Source organism: Sinohyriopsis cumingii, chromosome 3 (assembly GCF_028554795.1).
Source record: "Sinohyriopsis cumingii isolate HCF-2022 chromosome 3, ASM2855479v2, whole genome shotgun sequence".
In the NCBI taxonomy this organism is placed as follows: Eukaryota; Metazoa; Mollusca; class Bivalvia; order Unionida; family Unionidae; genus Sinohyriopsis; species Sinohyriopsis cumingii.
The window spans coordinates 123023119-123039875 of record NC_142963.1 but is presented as its reverse complement, the minus strand read 5'-3'; the positions used below and the strand labels follow the sequence as shown (position 1 = coordinate 123039875).

At 36.6% G+C, this 16757-nt stretch overlaps 1 protein-coding gene across 1 annotated transcript in view; it reads left to right on the top strand.

Annotated features, from left to right (window-relative positions):
- Positions 1 to 1721: 1721 nt before the first annotated feature.
- The window catches only part of LOC149803756 (protein zer-1 homolog), a 106150-nt gene continuing 91114 nt past the window's right edge, over positions 1722 to 16757 (top strand). The window contains exon 1 of the mRNA XM_089953525.1: positions 1722 to 2543. The gene's annotated coding sequence lies outside the window, so the exon portion shown is untranslated. The remainder of the gene's footprint in view (positions 2544 to 16757) is intronic.

The following is a 16757-nucleotide window of genomic DNA, read 5'->3' as shown; positions in this document are numbered from 1 at the left end:
ATATTGCTATAAGGATACCGAAATACCGAATTGCATCATCATACCTGACAATATGGACTGTCGTCATCATGGTCCTTCTTCTCCACAGAAGTTTTACATTCTTTGGGCACTTTTTTTGTCCTCTCCAGTTTCTTGCTATACTGTCGCAACTTCTGTATAGGGCTTTGGAAGAACATTCTTTGTTACCGCGACATTGATTGCACTATCAATTTTTAAGACCTCGTCTCTCGTTATCAAAAATACATTGTCACCACCAACGACACTCTTGAAACTGATAAGTGCTATTGCAGTAATAATAATTATAACATACGATAATTTAACATGCAAATATCACCATCATGACTCAAATCTTTCTTGTTAACCAGTAAAATTATTTCTTTCAAAAGTAATTAAGCTCTCTTGATCTCTTACTCTTTAATTCTTGCGAATTAAATTTAATGCAAACCAAATTATTCCGTTATTGATATGCGAGCTAGAATATCTTAATGTAACGAAGATACTTTTTAATTCCGATATGTTTTCTTATATGAGAGTAAAACACGAGGCCAATAACATATAAAATCTCTGGAATTCTTTTGTTTGTTATACGTCATTTCCCACAACCTAATGTTGTCACCCATATGCCCACTTTGAATACATTTGTCAGAATCGAAGGTCACACTGTGATCTGTATCTGTTAATAAATTCATCACTATTATACTTTAAAGTGAAGCTATTATTGATAATAAAATATATTTAATTAATTCTCTGTTCAAATTTGAGTTTCAGTGTAGTAAATGTCTCTTTTATAGTAGTGTGTGTGTGTGTGTGTGTGTGTGTGATTTGGATTTTTAACGTAGCTTTAACAAAATTCTATCATATCGCTACGATGTCTGCAGTGTGGTAGTTTATTGTGATGTCTAGCATTGGAGCATCATGCCACAGACTTGTAGCATCATTAAAATAGTAGAATGAAGTAGCTGGACGTTGACAAGATCCGCCACTCATTATTTTTTTTTATAAATCTAAAATACTATTTCAGGAGTTGAACTGATTATTTTAGTGGAGGTAGTAATTGAACATCACTGTATTTTATGTTATTTTGTTTCCATTTTATTTGTTCCTACAATTTATTTACATTTTTGTAACCTTCAAAATCGCAGAAAAGATTCTATAAAAACTGTTTTGTCACTCAAATAAAATAAGCCAAAATAATACTTTATGCTTGGTAAATTGCCGTCATGTGTTATCAACAAGCAACACTGGACAACCGTCTAAAGCAGATGCTTTTATTTTTAGCAACTTGCAAAGTTTTTTGAATCAGCCAGTCATACGAATGATTTAAGATTTATGTCAATTTTAATATTCCTCTGGTCAAACATAAACAGCTAATTTACAGACATAGTCACAATGTGCTGCCTAAATATGACTCGACCCTCTATATCATATATCTACCGTTGCCTAATCCCTGAAAATCGTTATAGTAAACTCAGGGCATCTTCGCTGGCCAAGGTTACGATGTGTTAACCGTATCTACACCTTGGCGGATCGAACAGATATTTTAGTGCTTAGTGCTAGCGACATTTATTGGATTTCATGAGTTGCTCCCCTTAGTATGTTATGCCAGCTAACCAATAGCGTGTAACAGCGATGCATTGGAGATCGGCCGAAAATGTCGGAGGCAATTGACTTTAAAAGGATACTTTGTAAGTTTAACATCGAAAGTATGACTACGTACCAGACAGAAGCCATTTCATGTTTATTTGAGTGAAAGGTATTTGTATTTGACCGGCAGTGGAAAAATGCTTATTTATGAGACCATTCAAGCTGCGTGTTCCCCTTTATCTCAATCATGTAGGAACAGTGTTCAATCTGAACAACTTAATTTTGATGCAGTGTTTTTCTTCAAAGACCCGAAGCACATAAATATTTGCTCGATACGCCAAGGTGTAGATAGGATTAAAATACCGGAACCTTGGCTAGCGAAGTTGAAGTCATGGCCGCCGACAGGATGTATGTGCTCCAGGAAATTATTTCCAGTAGGCCCCTATGAATTACACACCCAAAATCTTCTCTTTGACTGTGGGCTCCCGGAATTTTGTGCTAGAAGTCCTACCCTGTCCACGGCCCTGAGTAGATTACCAGATCTTAAAACTGTACTGTACATTTAGCACAAAAAGACTTTCATGACTCAAGCCCTTGTCGAGTGGCGGATCCAGAAATATCGTTGGAGGCGAGGGCTGGATGGGTGGGGTAAACAAGTAGACGAGTGGTGGATACGACAGAACCCTAAGTAAGGGCCCACCTCACCCCTAATCCGCCCCTGCTCTCCACGCGCAACACCAGGAAAACGTTTTGTATGCATATCGTGGTATGATAAATGAGCAAGTTAAAAAGCCGTTTGACAACCGATACATAACTGTATTGAACGTCAGTAATGCATGCGTTTCTTTTGTTCTAAATGACCTAACCAGTTACAATAAGCAGGATATATCTAGATAAATTGATTTACGCGAGAACCACTTGGAATACTGCAAGCAGGGCGAGTCCTGGGTGGAATTCCAGTAAGTTTTCATACAGCCGTTTCGGCATGCATCATTTATTTTCTGTCTGTGTTGATCTTTTTATGTTCTCGCTTCTTTTTCATTCTCATTTCTCCTCTCTGTAACTGAGCCATTTGTTAAAGTATACGTTGTATTTTATATAATGACTGTGCACTGACACTCCTGAGTAGTACAGTGGTCCACTTTAGAGGCAAACAGGACTCTTGTGTTATATAGGGTCAAAACTTTAGGGTGACAAACAGGATATATACATTAGGCCGCCATTTGAAATGTAAGTTGGTAACAGTGTAGCATTATGCGACGGTCTGCACTCGGACTGAAATGCCGTATTACGTCACACGTTTCAAATAAACAGTCTATAACAAGATATGTAGTGATACAACTACACGTTATTTAAAATGCCTTTTGGAATGAATAACATTCAGTCATGTTAATGATCACCGATGGTAGGATGTAATAGAAGAGGCATACATAAAAACTCATTCTGTATAATTTCCCCATTATCCCTGTTATGAATAAATTTAACATCTCTGCCTCCTCTGTAATGTTCCCACCCTCTTCTACCCTCCATTCTTTAAACTAGCATCCTTTTTATTATTCTCGTAATCTCTATAATAGTATTAGTGGAGTGTAAAGAAGAAATAATCGTAGACCACCATTCTTTCTCTGGGTCAAAGTTTTATCCATCCATTTTAATACAAATTTAAGAAAAACCATGCTACAACACGTAGTACACAGTAAGTTTTCTCTTTAGATTTGTACTTCAAAACATCATACTTATCTAAGATACCAACATGTCGCATTCGCCTCTGCATTAATTGCAAAACATAACTGCACTTGTGCAAATTACGTATTGTTAATGTTCGATGATCTATGTAGTCCTCATCATCCAAGGAAATTCGTTTTGTTCGCATTCCGAGTCCACAGAGTATCGCTCGTTTTACAGTGTCAGGATGACTTGATTTAACATGGAGATACAGATGCATGTCAGATGCTTTGGTATACCGTTTTAATGTAGTTCCTGTCAATTAATGTCACGGTATCAAGCAGTGCTATTCTTTCTGATAGTAGTGCATGCCTGTTCTAAATTTCGGGTGTATTGAATTTGCTAGCCTATATAATTTCTTGAGTCCATGGATAAAATACAGATATCGTCAACAAGTCACTAATGTGTCTTTTGTACTTTTATATCTGTAAAAAAATTTGTCGACCCATCCTCCCATGAGCAGCAGAAGAGATTCACAGACCAAGTTTTCCCGCCAAAATGAAACCTTCTACAGAAATAGTTTCGTAGGAAGCCTTTATTTTCATTTCTAAAGGCTGCTACGAGGGTCAAATTTCGATACAAACAGACCTGGGTGACTATCGACACTATACAAAAAACATCAGTGCCGGGACAAAATGTTTTGCTAAAATATTTGGTCAAGACCGACTCGATATCGACTACGTGGATCATGCAAATTTATCGTGATGAATCCATGTGGAGTTAACTGAGCACGGCTAAATAAATTCTTGGACTTATTTATGTCCATGTCGCCGTTGCACCAAGTTTGATGAATATTTCTCAGCGTGTGCGTGTCGACGCCGTTAAATACCGCTAAAATATTGCAATTATCCCTGATAACTTTAGGTATTTGTGTATACCGCTGAGTTACGTAAATAACGTCGGTATTTTTATGTCTGCCGCGAGAAAATATCCTGGCCGGATTCGCTTGTTTGTCCAACATTACGTCATCGTATACAACTAAATTATTAATTTCTCCATCAATGTCTTCCACGGATGGCGCCTCATTGATATCTGTGATAAATTCAATAATGTTTTCACTAATTTCTGTCGCATTATCGTTAAAATCTTTTAAAACTTGATAACAACGTTGATCGTCAACCGACGGTGCAACTAAATATAATTTGTCCCATTTTAGCCACCTCATTATCAAATTTAGTAATAATTGTGTTTTACCAGATCCAGATGGGCCAGTTATAATCATTCTGATCGAATTTGGTAATGCCGCGTGATGTTTTACTTGTTCGCGTTTTCTCGTGTCTGAAAAATCAATTACATTCATGTTATAATAATATTCATGGATCTATATTGTGTGAAATGTCGTACGCGTACCGGAACAGAGAACCTAACTGAGGTAACAACGCGTAATAATAAAAGTGCAGTTACTGATACATGCGTGAAATGTGGCACAAAGAAATTTAGATTTATTAAAAAAAAAAAGCGACATGGAGGTGACATCGCCGCCAGCTTAAGTAAATTACATGGCCTACCTTGGGCTAAATATCCCGGAGAAAAACACGTACCTGGATATAATTATTGTGGACCCGGAACGCGACTGGATATCAGACTTGATGAAAATAATCAACCAAATCCTGGCGAGAATCCAATAAACGCCATCGATGACGCATGTTACGTTCATGATCTTGCTTATCGTAGCGGAGATTTACAACAAACACATCTCGCTGATGTAAAATTAATTCACGCATTGGACGCTATTCCTGATAAATCTTTCAAAGAAAAATTAGCAACGTGGTTAATCAAAGGTTCGATGAAAGGCAAATTAGTATTCGGCGCAGGTAATAAATAAACATGGAGGAAATATATTATTCTCCACGAGGATTCTGGCGAGGGAAATCTGCAATTGCCAAACTTGCAAAGGCCGCCAAAGTAAAAATCCCAACAGCAGCTTCTTGGTTATCAAAACAAGCCGTTTGGCAAATTTATCTTCCTCCGCCTAAGAAAATTCCTCATGCACATTTTGACGTAAGTGTTCCTAATGAGGTTCATCAAGCTGACATAATGTTTCTGCCTCACGATACCGTTAATGGTATTACTTACAAGTACGTGCTGACAGTCGTCGATATCGCTAGCAGATATAAAGAAGCGGCGCCGTTAGCAGCTAAATCGGCCACCGAAGTTGCAAATGCGTTTAACAAAATTTATGCGCGATAATTATTAACTTGGCCAAATCTTCTTCAGGTTGATCCAGGTAGGGAATTTCTCGTTATTAACGCAATAAATAACGAAATAACACGAACAATAAAAATGAAACCGGCAATTGCTATCACAAAAGCGATTATACCAATAAGGCGAGATTTCTCAACACAGCCTGTATTAGGTAGTATCATAGTTAGATATTTATATAAACAAGGTGAAGCTGAAGGTGGAAGAAGAAGAAGAGCAACCGACCCAGTCTGGAGCGTAACTTCGCATAAAATATCTGCTGTAAGAAGATCATCTGGAAGGCCGGCAATGTACGTATTAGATTCGTTCGCTCCTCAACGCGGCTTTACTCGAGAAGAATTACAGGTAATTCCCGCCGATACTCAATTACCACCAAAATCACTCAAATGAATCCGCATCAACTGAGATAATTTTCTAACCCTAGATACGGCTAAATAAACTAAATTTGACCACATAATTCTATCATCGACAATCCAAACTTGACCGTCTATAGCTATAGTTAGTCCTTGTGATGAATGTATCGTTGTTGCATAACCTAATTTCCATGGAGATTTTTCTGCATTTAGCGCATCATTAACAAAATCAATATCAACATTAATAATATCATTTAACACCAAATTCTTTTTTTCTCCTTCTGGTATTACGTCAATATTTTGTCGTCGAGTATCTGCCGGCCTATAACATAACGGCACAGGCAGCGTTGGAAATTTCTCACGATGCAACTTAAACAATTTTACCTGAAGATCATCACGGACTATTTTTCTACCAGCGACGATTAAATGATCAGGTCGCCATAAATTTAGAAAATCACTCATTGACGTTTCGCTGATTACCTTTCTCATAACGTCACATTAAATTTTATCTGATTGTAGTCGAATTAATTTCTTAAATTCCGTCAATAATTTATCTGTTGATCTGTAATCGGCATCAATTTCTTCATAATAATCAACAAAATTCTTAAGCCAGGCATGCGGCGACTCACCCTCAATCGGATTTGGTTGACCGTGATCGCCACACATTATCACGGCGGTATTTTTCTGTGATAACCACGCTAAAAATAACTTCAACGTGGATAAATTTATTGTGCAAACTTCATCGATAATTATAACCTTATTTATATATTTATCGCCCATCCGCACAGGATCCCATGTACCACCGCTATATTTGAAATAACTGTGATAAGTATAAGATTTAACGCCGCGTTGTTTTATTTCTCGTGCTAATCTGTGTGTTGGCGTTAACACAATGATGTCTGAATTCGTAAATAAATTTATCACTCTAGAAGTTTTCCCACTGCCGCCGGGTCCATTCAGATACACAAATTTATGTTGTGAAATTGGATCATGCACAGATACCTCCGTGGAGATTTCTTCTATGTTACAGCGGTGAAATTCATCACGATCTTCAACGTCGGCATCTTCACAATAACCCAGAATATCTTCGTTTTTTATCCTCCAAGTGCCCCAAGGACCATCTTCGATAATATAATTTTCTAACCTAGGTAGGTATTTATCGTCGATGTAAAATGAATCAGTCGCTACCCTAACTGCGATATCACAAAATCTGTTTATCATCGAAAGTAAGTTAATACTTACATATGCAAGCATTGACGATCTTAAATGTGTATATTGAGGAGATTCTCCGTCAAGGTAACTAACTACGGTACCTAACTTTGCTCCGTCGACGAAGATATTTTCTCTGTTACAAAATATACCTTTCGACGCGGTATCATTAAGAATAAAATCTAATTCTGCATCGTCCATGAATAACCTAGCATGGCGACGTTTATGATCAACAGCGCCACCTTGGGTAAATTTACCGATTATTTTTCTACCTATGTCTTTAGCGTTATCACAATCCGTTGGCAACCACACGTCGGTTTGTTTTTTATACGAAATAATTGCCTCGCTGACCGTCAACAACGTCAACATAGATGAATCTAACATATATTGCAGCAGCGCTATATGAACCCAACGTCGTTGTGAAAAATGCCGGCCAAACCAAACGTAGCAGATTTTATGTAAATTATCGGCAAATTCGAATGATACAACGCGGGCGAATCCAGTTAAGGCGAAATTTGGCAATGGTCCGTTAATCGCAACTCGCGTCATTTCGCTACAGGGATGCCCGTATTTAGTAAAATATTTAGCACAATCGCCATATCTCAGAAAACTTCCTGGATAACACGCGGACATGTCGATGGATATCATATTTTCATAATCATATTTAGTATTCCATAATCCGCCATGGCCATATTCGACACAACTCATCTGGACGTCTTTGAGAAATTCACATCGCGTTGGCTTCCATGAATTTTTTTCTCTAGCAGCATGAGCGGAAACTGATGGAATGGTAAAACAATTGGTCAATAACTGCTCAGGATCTGTTGAGTATTTATATGCTAATTCGCTCATTGAGTCATGCAGAGATTTATTTCTATAAATGTCACCACGTGGCAACACAAATTGATCATATTTATCATCGCTGGAAAATAACCAAACCGATATTGGATCTGATCTACTTAGTATTTTAATAAATTTAAACATCTCTGCAGATAATTCTGCCGTGGAATTTTCGGGATAAAATTTAACTACGCGTTCTCGTGGGAATATCGCTACCGCATGCGACCATGCGTGTGAATTATGATCAATAATTACTATTGGCGATCCTCGAGATTTATACGCGGAATCATACAAAATTTCTCCCGATAATGTTTTGACCGCGATTGGAAATTTTAATTGTCGTGATAACGCCGCTACGTCAGTTATTGACGCACCATCAACAACCGTTCCTGCCCAGGTATTTATCTTTGTTAACCTTAACGCGGTCAACCCCGATCCTCGTTTTGAGTTTTTCATGTGTTCTATTACACGCTCGGCTACGCAATTTATCACTGAAGATTTTTTCATCAAGGGCAGATTTTTCACGTCGGGTTTGTTATTTATTCGATAAATTCCATAAACAACCGCGCTAAACGGATATGCCCTGACGTAATATGGTTTGTCTATACTTAATAATAAACCAGGCCGGCTATTTGCATCAAGAATAACATTTTTTTTACCTCCGATTACAGGATCTCGCTTATCACGAATAATCCACACTCCGTCGGGCATTTGTACGATAAATTTTATTCCAAAAATAAATTTCTCATTAGGGTGATTTTTCCTTATGTAATCAATTATCTTCTTAGCTCGCCTGATGGTCATTGTCATGTCGATGGAAGTTGTTTTCCAAGTTGACCAAGTATGAACCGCTCCATCGTCAAAAAATTCTTTCTTGGCTCGATCAGCGTCAGAAATGTCATATTCAGCCTCGTCAAGATCAAATAATTTCATTATTATATTTTAAACAAATATTTAAATAATAATGAATCATTGCAAATGGCTATTGGTTGGTTCGATGAATTACTGTGATAAATCATGTAAAAATGATTATTGCGGCACCCATATGCAGGCTGTTCGATGCGGCAGTTTAGGACCACAGCGATGTATGATTTGTCAAGTTGGCGTTCGAGAAAAGACCCGATTGTGTTTGCGATGTGGTGGAAAGCGCTATCGAGAACTAAAGCGATATTATGATAAAAAATCCTCCACGGTCATTGCATGCGAAGAAGATTATCTTAATAAGTTTCAAACAAATATTGATTTAAACAAACAAATAATTGTATATGAATCCAACATTCAAGACTCACCCAACAATTAACGGCTACGAGGCATCGTGCGACGGCGTAGTCAGATATATCAAAATAAAAAGTCCCGTTGGTACCATCGATAAATTTGGTTATCTTAGATTTACCACTGGAAGGAAAAATTATTTCTCTCACAGATTTATATATGAATGTTTTCACGGACTTATCAAAGATAAACTTGTTATTGATCACATTGATGGAAATAAACTAAATAATAAGTTATCTAATCTTAGAGCGGTCACTCAAAGTGAAAATTTAAAATTTGGCAATACTGGTGGATACAAAATATTTAAGGCTGTTAAATCAATAAATTTAGAAACTAGCGAAGAAATGATATTTACATCAATGAATGCTGCGGCAAAATATTTTGGTATTAATCGTGCATCAGTTCGACATGTTGCAGAAAAAATTACTAACTCGACATTTTCATATAAATTTGGCGTGTGGATCGAATTTTCTTATATTCCAGTAATACTTGATGATTAAATTTTACTTACAAAACAATACATTTTACTTACAAAACAATATTTTTTTATTTATTGAAGATATATATTTATATAATGAACGATGAAAATATCAGCAATATAATTGACGCCATTGAGGAATTAAAAAATAAAAATATAAATTTGCATCCAGATCTAGATACGGATAAAATTATATCTGAATTTGAGATACTTGCTCAAAACAAACTAGAACATAGATATGTTCTGCCATCTGAATATAAATTCATAAAAAATTCAATCAGCGATGTATCAGTCGCTGGCATCTGTCAACGAGGCACAAATTAAGGATTTTGTTGCGCTGTCTACGGCCGTAGAAAAGATCAGATCGGAATTATCTGACGAATACGAATCAAGAAAAGTTATTAATGTTCGCGCTAGACAATTAAAAAAAATGGTGAATGAGAATTAAAAAAGATAAACAAATTTGACTTTTTTATTGTATTTTATCTTGTTTTTTTATGTCATGTTTTTACGTTAGACAGAATCCTTAGGATCTTACTAGCAGATTAATATTTAACGTCTCACCGCGTATATCAAGTAAATGTCCTTGCTGACTCGTTAATCTAAAATTAATTCTTGATAATAATCGATTATGACATCGCAGATAAAACGGATTGACTGGTTCTTTTATAATTAAATATCCCGGAGAAACGTCCGGGGAAAACGAATATAAAATAAATCCCTGTTGGGCTCGTTCTGACACAGATGCATCTGCGCTGTAACTGCCATCGATGACATCTGCGTGAAGATTAACCGCGATAACGTCAGATATATTTACGATGCCTGGTGAAATATGCCGTCCTTGCCCATCTGGATCATTATCATGTTTAAGTATTGACGCTGGTGGTAATTTTTTTCTCCACGTGGCAATTAATTTTGAAAATAACTCATCAATAGCGTCAGTGACGGATTTTCTTAATTCAGGTGCGTTATAGCCGGGGAATTTAAAATTCGGAAAATTTTCCTTGGTTAGCTGAAATTCGTTTATAAATTCTTGACTGAAATAATCTTTATAATTAATATTTTTAATAATTAACTGAAGTATTTGCTGATTGATATCTTCCATGTCAGATACAAGCTGATTTAATATTTCCACACGTTTGATAATCTCGTGCATGAGATTAATATGCTAAAAATACACTCTTGAAAATACTGTCGTAGCAGTTGTAGTTGTTTCTGATGTAATTGATTAATTTCTTCAAAATGTATTTTTATTGTCCATGTATTTTGTCTAAAAAAATCTCCTTTCCATGTAGTTGTGTCTTTATCTGGTGATATTTTCACCCACTCCCCACTACCATAAAAATTAAACGAATATATATTATTTCCGGATATAACCGATTGCTGGTATATATCTAATTTTTTTACACCGGTAAAATTTTTATTAAGTTTATCTAAATCTTCTTTATACGCTGGAACAATTCCATGATAATCTTTTTTATCAGTGACATAATCAGATTTTTTAGGTTCTGGTGGCGCTGGTGGAGTTGGTGGCGCATTTTCAGGCCAACCTAATACGGATCTAACCGAAGATTTATAAATATCAACAACATATGGTGATTTTAACTCAATCGTCGACGTTAGCGTTGGTTCGTGTACGGATATTTTTATGCCCGGTACTTTATCGCCAGTTATATTTTTTACTTTGTAAATAAGTTCCTCGTTAATTTGTTTGATCTCGTAACTACCTGTTGGTAGTCCAACGACGGTCCAATCGGGTGTACCATCAGGTTTATTTTTATTAGCAAATACAAGCGAATTGTTCGATGATAAACCACCGAATGATATTGATCTAATATTGGGCCAGCTGTAATAGACACGTAACTGCGATAATATAATATCGTTGACGTGAATTGGTGTTGGAAAATTAATGCTAAATTCTGGCTTAGTCGAGCTTACCGATATCATTGTTGTTACTGACGGTGTTGTGTTTGTCACAATCTGAGCCAGCTCCGACATTATTAATATCGACAATCTGTAACATTAATGAAAATTCGTAATCAGATATAATTCCGTCGTTGAGGCTTTCAGATAACAACGACGATAATTTTGAATACGCGATTGTTGCTGTATTTAATTTATTCACATACGAGGCCAATTTTTCGCTGGTACACGAAGATATTTTTTTTTGCAACAATGCTAAGAACGCCCGCGATTGTCGTTGACGCAGAGACAGCTATCGTTACAACGACCGGAGCCATCATTGTTACCGCGGATAATATTATACCTACGCCAGCAATAACCGCACTTGTCGCGTACACAGCTACGTCAATGGCAACTAATCTACCTTGATATTTTTTTACTTTTGCCGTATATGTATCTACGGACAATTTCAACGAATCCTGCCATGAACGCGCCTGATTATATCTGTATGCGCTCATTATTAATTTTGTGTCCAACTAAATGATGAAGGTATTTCGGCGATAAATTCCATGCACCACCAGTAATCAGTTGACGCTGTTGCAGCTCTATCTGGTGGCTCTAACTCAAATGTTTCTTCGGAATCTTTATCTAGTGGAATATTTAAAAATCCAAGAAATCTATCGCTGGTGTGTCTCCATTTATATTTTTTAGCTATTATTCTAAATCTCACCTTGGATAAAATATATAGTTGATACAAACCGGTGATCGGTGCTGTGTACGTAAATATATTATTTTCTGGCGTCCATGTTGCTAATCCCGACACCGTCGTAAATGTTAAATTTATAAATTGATTTGGTGTTGTTGGTGGTGGAAATTTAATAAAGTTTGTTTTGCTAATAATTCCAGGAATTAACACGCTGGTTCCCTCAAATAAATCAACAGTGGTGCTAATTTCGGTAATTTTTGTGTTAATTTCAGATATTTTTTTATTTACTTCGGCGGCTGTCTCATTAATTTTTTTAATATCATCTTGTAAATCAGTAAATTTACCTACGTGGGTATCATACTCAACTCGTTTAATTATATCGGTTTTTTTAACATTACTTGTTCGTAATTTCCCGTGTTGATCTTGAAAAATAACAACATCGTCTGGATATATTCCTGCTATTGATAGGAGATTATTAAGATCGTCCTTTGTTGCATATTTAGATAAATCAACGTCAGTTATCCCTACTTTTCTAAATGCGGATCTTCTATAAATGTCAACCATATTTAGATGTGTATTTAAGTACTGTTTTGTGATACGGATCAATTGCACGTGAAATTGCATCAAGAACATTAATTGATTCAGGACCGCATATTGGTGGATCAGTTAGCGTCTGCGTTGGTAACGTCGAATACAAAATTGGAATATTTAACTTTGACACGTAATTGAGAAATTCCTTCGGTGGCGCCAACCCGTATGAGTCAAAATAAATAACTTCACGCGGATTTATCGCGTAAGCGACCCAATGTGTTCCTGGACCAATACTTGAATAGAGATTTATTATTCCGGTCTCGTTATGGTTCGGTTTGTCCGGTAGTTGATCTCGCATAAATACGCCTCTGAAGAATTTTATTTTTTTATTTTTTGCCTCGTTAGATAAATCTAAATTTGACATCGTTGTCATACCAATTTTAGGCCGCGTCCGTATCTGGGATGTGTTCCTGGTTGGTTTAGGCCGTCTCCGTATCTCGGCCGTCCCAGATAAGCGCCGCTTCCCCGCTTCTGCAATGCTAGAAGAACCTTTGCCATTGCTGGGTTGGGTATATTTATCCTCAAACCGCGTCCTTTTTTTTACCATATCGCCCTCCAGTTATTTTTTCTAATAATTTGCTACCTGCGTACCCGGCCGCACCTGTTAACGCGCCTTTTGCTATCAGCGGAGCCGCCGCTGCAAGTATTCCTGGAAAAGCGGCTAATAGAGGAAAAATTCCACCAATTTTGATCATATCTTTGATGGCGCCAGGACGAAGTTCAACGTGGACGCCGGATTTTGCCGATTTAGCCTTGGTGAAACGTCCATGTTGAGTTTTAGTTAGCGATAATTTATTTGGCCCACCCTGAATTTGAGCGTTCTTTAACGTTAATTTTACCCCGCAGATTTTTGTCGTCGGTGATTGAGCTTTTTTACCTGACCTGGAGTCAGAGTCACGCTAACATGTTCGTATGGCATCTATTATAATTCGTTTGATCTAAATTTAGATCACATTTTCTCTACAGGTGCATCAATGACTCTCATTCGGCCACTAATGCCTTCTAAAATCATAGTTCTGTCGCTAAGTATCACCGCGATTGCTTTGTGATCAACTCCACCTGTGTTAATTCTAGCTTTGAAATGTATGTCAACGACAGATTGTTTTACCAGATCAAGATGTTCCAATGAAAAATAATAGATTGGGTAAAGATTATTAAAATCTAAATGTGATATTTGTAATCCTGTGTCAATATTTTGATCTGGACCCATATAACTTAACAAGCGATGATACGCACGGGCTGTCGAGAAATTGATAAAATCTATCGATATTTCTTCAGATGGCTCTTGTTGTCCGTTTATTCTCAACGATACATTTGTTGCAGCAACTTGATCAAATATCATATGACTATGTTTTTGACGATATCTGTTAGCGTTTTGAAGAGCAATAAAGATATGTCTAGGTGCAGAAACACCCTGTTGTGACGCAATACGCCAGGTAAAATCACCATTAATATTGGTAGTTATAGTGTCAGTAGTTGTTGTTAGCCACGACATAATAGACTTACCACCTTGTTCCATAAATGAAAGTAATTTCTGATCTTCAAACATTGATGGAGTTATTGCTGGCATCCACAAGGTAAATTTAAGTAATACCACTTTACCTGACAATAATTCATCATCATCAGGATCATCAACACCTTCTCGCCAGATAGCATCATTGTTGTTATTTTTTCTAATGAACACAATTGTGTGCTTTGCTCCGAAAATTACTTTTCTAAAATGTCTGCAAAATCCAAATATGTGTGATAACGGAATTGCGCAAGAAAATCTTCTACGAGGATTTTGTAACATGGTTCTTCGCGTAGCAAATCCCAGGTTATACTGGTTGTTAATACTAGTAACTACTCGCACATTAGTAGCGTTAGCGTCGCCAGCGGCGTTTAGTGGTATAGCAGAAGTGTGATATACATGATCAGCGTGGTCATTATTATCCTTGGCGAACATCATACTAGGACCAGCTGATCTGGTAAAATCGTCTGAGTACCTAGCTAGGCCTATAATTGTCGTAGCAAGATCAACATCATTATTAATTGTCTCAATTTCTTTTCCGTCGATCATATATTTGGCGCCGTTAAATAATGCCATAATACCATTATTGACAAATCCGATTTTAAAATTATCATCGTAGAGAGTATTGTCATTTTTTATAATTTCACCAGTAACTTCGATAAATGCCTCAGATGGTAGAAAATATCTTGTTGTGTCATGAACTTGAATTTCAACACGACCAATGGCATTTCGTATTACTGTGTCGTATGAATAATATTGATAATCACGCACCGACGTGTCCTTACTTACGGGTTCGTCCATGTCGAATGCCTCGTTAGATGTCCGTGCAAACATTATTATAAAGATTATCTTCTGAAACGAAGACCACTACCTGATATAAAACTTGTATTTGCCGGTTCTTGACGCAATATTTGATTTGTTAATTGTTCTTGACGCAATATTTTATTGACTTCTTGATTTGTTAATTGTTCTTGACGCGCTATTTTGTTAATTTCTTGATTTGCTAATTTATTAATTTCTTTACTAACTTCTTGATTCACTAATTCCGCTAATTTCTGATTTGCAGCGCCGTTTATTATTTTACTAATATCGCTAGGCATCACGTCAGTGCTAGGTAATTTAACAGGCTCAGGCGGTGGTTTTTTCTTTCCTCGGCCTACTAAATTTAAGATTTTACCTTTGACGGTTTCATAACCTTTACTGGCTAAACTACCGACACCAGAAAGGGCCTTTTCGCCAATTACTCCTATGGCTTTCATTGCTATTTGCTTAGCGGCGGGTCCAATTTTAGGAGCCACTCTTGTAACAAGACTTGTGACGATATCGCCTAGTCCGTTACCATGAACGTATTTGTATACGGGCAATCGAGAATTCACCACGCGAACTTGCGCAGGTCTGCGTTGATGTTTGTGGACGATCATTATTTATTTATCTAATAACTAATCGCTGTATTCATCGACGAGTTCATCAATGAGACGTGAACATCTATGATACCACCACGAAATAATCGTTGACAAATGTCCGACGCCTCGTTGATTATTTCACGCGAGTTATTTCCGGCTCGCTTCCCTCCGATAAGTACTTCTAACCGAGATACATCGTTGACAACGCTATCGGGACAAATGGTGTTATAGCCGTGGCCGGTTTTGGTTGATGGTTTAGAAATTTTTTCTCTCATTTCGTATACATTTTTTCTAAATCTTTTATATTCTATATCTTCAAGATTAACTGGCTTATTTTTAGAAGCAAAATATAATGCAGGAATCCAGTCATGATCATCAACATTACTTTTTTTACTCAGATATTTATGTTTCTCATGTAATCCAAGTATAGCAATATTTTCTAATTCTTCGGGATTTTTAATTATTTCAAGAGTTTTATCATTAAAAAATTTAGTGGTCATAATAGTATGCATCGTTGATTGATCCTGTGGTAAATCAGAAAAATCTTCGTCTTCTTTTTCTTCTTCTTGCTGAGCTTGTTGTTGTTGAGCTTGTTTTTCTTGTTGTTTTTGTTGTTCTATTATTTTTCTAAATTTTATGTAATCTGGATCGCTAAATTCAACAGTTTTTTTTCTTAGAAGCAAAATATACCGCAGGAATCCAGTTGCCTTCCCTTATTTTGCCAAAATGTTCTGGTTTTAAATAATTTTCCTTGTCCTTAAAACCAAACCTGGCAATGTTAATTAATTTATCCTTGTCTTTAAAAGTTTCAAGAGCTTCTTTAGTAAAATAATTATGAGGTATAGGTATTTTTTGTTTTACAGGTTCAGGTAATATTTGTTTTAGCTGAATTTGCGCAGGTGGAGGTTTTATCACTTATGGTTGAATTATTATTTCACCACGTTTTATTTTTTCTTCAATTTTATCTACGTGGGAGAGATAT